The sequence below is a fragment of the Sus scrofa genome, chromosome X (assembly GCF_000003025.6).
Source record: "Sus scrofa isolate TJ Tabasco breed Duroc chromosome X, Sscrofa11.1, whole genome shotgun sequence".
NCBI classification, from domain to species: domain Eukaryota; kingdom Metazoa; phylum Chordata; class Mammalia; order Artiodactyla; family Suidae; genus Sus; species Sus scrofa.
This window is the reverse complement of record NC_010461.5, coordinates 56985417-56989070: the sequence shown is the minus strand read 5'-3', so window position 1 is coordinate 56989070 and position 3654 is coordinate 56985417. Positions and strand designations below refer to the sequence as shown.

Sequence of the window (3654 nt, the reverse complement as noted above, 5' to 3'; positions counted from 1 at the left end):
GGCATTGCCCTGAGCTGTGGTGTAGGTCGCAGACGCGACTTGGATCCTGCATTGCTGTGGCTGTGCCATAAGATGGCAGCTGCAGCTCTGATTCAACCCCTAGCCTTAAAAGGGGTCGGCTCTAAAAAACCCAAGAAAAGTTAAAGCAATCCTGTTTTATGGTAGAAGTTTGTCAACTGGTTCACCTCCCATACATAATAACTGGTTAAAACACTCCTAGTGGAGTTTCATCATTCTGACATCCCATTTCCACGGGAATCCAAGGAAGCTTGTTGTCAACAGGCAAGCTGAACCAGAGAAAGATAGTCTTTGGAGCTCTTGGGAGAGCCAACAACAAAACCCACCAAAAATCAGCAGTTCTGATTGCAGCCACCATTGAACAGGAAGAGGTGGGCAGGAATGCCATGAAATCAACATCTGTATGAGACAATTAGCTTGACTACAGGTTGTTAATGCAGTAACATTCATCTAGAGGTTCTATTCCTTGGAACACTGTGTGCCTGCCTGTGTGTGTCCAGAGTGGGTGGCTGGGAGTGCAGAGTTCACTAGGCAGGCTCCCCAGGCTGGAATAGTTCCTCAGGTACATGGAGCAGAGAAGAAGAGAGGGTGTAAGAGACAGGTTCCCTTGTGGCTGTAGATGGAGGAGAGGAAGGGAGGGAAACTGGGTCACACAGCTTCTTTGTGCTTCCACTCCACAGCAGCTGCACATCACTCTGCAGTGGTCCTAAGGGGCAGGTAATAGCCAAGGACAGGGGTCCAAGAAAGACAAATCAGTAAGAGCCATCCACTGGAGGCAAAACTTCCCCTCACTAGTATCGCAGGAGCATAGGTCTGTAGAGTCTCTCTTGGGGTCGGATATATAATGGTAGACCATGCTGTCTACACCACGAGTTCACATGGAGCCAAGTTTTCATAGTCAAGTGCAGTCCTGACAGTGGCCCCTCCAGTCTTCCTTGTGGTTGAACACATATGTCCTGGCAGTGAGAGCACCAGGAGCATTTTCCACGCTCCTTCTGCCTCTAGGCCTAGCCCAAGAAAGGCTGTGTCTTGGTCATGCTACCCCCTCGCTGTTGCCAAAGTCTGAGTCCCCAGGGGGGTAATTGTAGTTGTGCTTAGGGACTTTGCCTGCATCCTCCAAGAGGTCCAAGTATCTGTCCCTCACCAGCACGGGCCTATAATCCTCATAGTGCATCATCCAGATTTCTCCCTAGGGTTGATGTTCACAATATCCTCCTCAGTGTCCAGGAAGCTCACCTGGAAGTAGGGGGTGGCATCGGCTGTTTGAGGTGATAGTGGTCTGTGGGGTATGGGTTGTGAAGGTGGCCCAAGGTATAAATCCTCCTGGTGCTCACAGGATGTGTGGGAGGAGATTGACTACACTGTTCCCTCTTGAGTCAAATTAGAAGAATTCTCTCTAGCTGTTGTAAAAACATGGTCATCACCAAGCTCAGCTTCATTGTGGATGGCGGAAGATGATGTTGAGCTTTCTATAAGGTCTTCAGTTTCTTTCCTCAGAGTATCCTCTTTTAGAATTTGTCTGATGCTTGATAAAACTGGGATCATTGGCGTTCCTGTCGTAGCTCAGCAGTTAACAAGCCCGACTAGTATCCATGAGGACGCGGGCTCAATCCCTGACCTCACTCAGTGGTTAAGGATTCAGCATTGCCATGAGCTGTGGGGTAGGTCAAAGACTCAGCTCAGATCCTGCATTGCTGTGGATGTGGCGTAAACCAGCTGTTACAGCTTGGATTCAACCCCTAACCTGAGAACCTCCATATGCTGCGGGTGCAGCCCTCAAAAGACAAAAAACAAACAAACCCCAAAACAAGAAAAAAAAAACCCAAAACAAAAAACTGGGGTAATTTGTTTTGGAGAGGAAGACCGCAGAAGTAAATTACCATTTTCATTGCATCATATCAAGGGTACATACTATTGGAGTTCCTAAGTCGCTTAGGACTCGACATTGTTACTGCAATGGCTTGGATTACTGCTGTGGCTTGGGTTCGACCCCAGGCCTGGGAATTTCTGCATGCTGTGGGTGTGGCCAAAAAGAAAAAAAGGGTACATACTGTAAAAATGACATCACTTTTCATGTTCACCTTGAACACATGGCTGAGGTGGTGTTTGTCAGGTTTCTGCACAGTAAAGTTACTCTTCTACCCCTCTTTCCATATTGTACTCTTGGAAGTCACTATGTGCACCCAAGCTTGAGTAGAGTTTTACTCCACCTCCTTGAGAACAAATTATCTACATAAATTATTTGGAATTTTGCAAAGGAGAGTTGTCTCTTTTCCCTTATATATATGCATATGTGTATATATGAATAAATGTATGTTTGTATATACTTATCCATCAAATCAATCTATCATTTATGTAAGTATAGACTTGTGGATTTTTTTTCTTTTTATGGCCACACCTGCAGCATATGGAAGTTCCCAGGCCAGGCGGTCAAATCAGGACTCCAGCTGTGGCCTATACCAGAGCCACAGCACCACTGGATTCTTAACCCATTGAGTAAGGCCAGGGATTGAAACTACATCCTCAGAGAGACAACATTAGGTCCTTAATATGCTGAGCCACAATGGGAACTCTATGGATATTTATTTTATACTTTGGATTATAACCCAATATTACTTTATTTTGTTGCTCAAATTGTTCTAGCTTTGGCCATTGGGAGCTCTTTTAGTTGGCTCCTGTGTCCCTTTGACATACCCCTATCAGTGTGTGTGTGTGTGTGTGTGTGTGTGTGTGTGTGTGTGTGTGTGTGTGTTTTCTTTACTTTTGAGCACTTTCTTACTTTCTGCCAGTACAAGATGTCCTAGGCTCCTCTTATGTATTTCCTGCCCTAATCTGACAGTTCTTCTCTTTCTGCACTTGAAAAATTTTGTGCCGCTATCTTCTGACCTGCACAGTTTCAAATGAGGTGTCTGTTATCGCTGAAATTGATGTTCCCTTATAAGTAATGCAACTTTTCTCTTTGGCTGACTTCAAAATTTTTTCTCTCATTTTCGCAAGTTCAATTACGATGTGTCTTGGCATGGATTTCTTTGTAATTCATTCATTCTAATAACTGCATACTATTCTATATGTGGAGATATAACAATTAAATTATATGATGCAGACATACAATCACTAACACAAAAATATACATGTAAAAACATTTATTGCAGCATTATTGTTAGTGGCAAAATATTGGGGATAGACTGTGGGATCAAAGAAAATATGTTATCACAAAAATAAACTCAAAACGGCTTAAAGATTTAAACATGACATGACACCATAAAACTTCTAGAAGAGATCATAGGCAAAAGATGCTCTGACATAAATTGTACCAATGTTTTCTTAGATCATTCTCCCAAGCCAATAGAAATAAAAACAAAAATAAACAATGGGAGGTCCCACGTGGCACAGTGGGTTAAGGATCTGGCATTGTCAATGTAGTGGCTTGGGTTGCTGCTGTGGCATAGGTTCTATCCCTGGCCCAGGAACTTCCACATGATGCTGGTGTGGCCAAAAACAAAACAAAACAAATGGGACCTAATCAAACACAAGCTTTTAAACAGCAAATGAAACCATAAATAAAATGAAAAGACAACCTACAAAATGGAAGAAAATACTTGCAAATGATGTGACCAACAAGGGATTAATTTCCAA

General features: G+C 43.5%; 1 pseudogene; it reads right to left on the bottom strand.

The window, feature by feature from the left end:
• LOC100620168 lies at positions 725–1563 on the bottom strand (annotated as a pseudogene).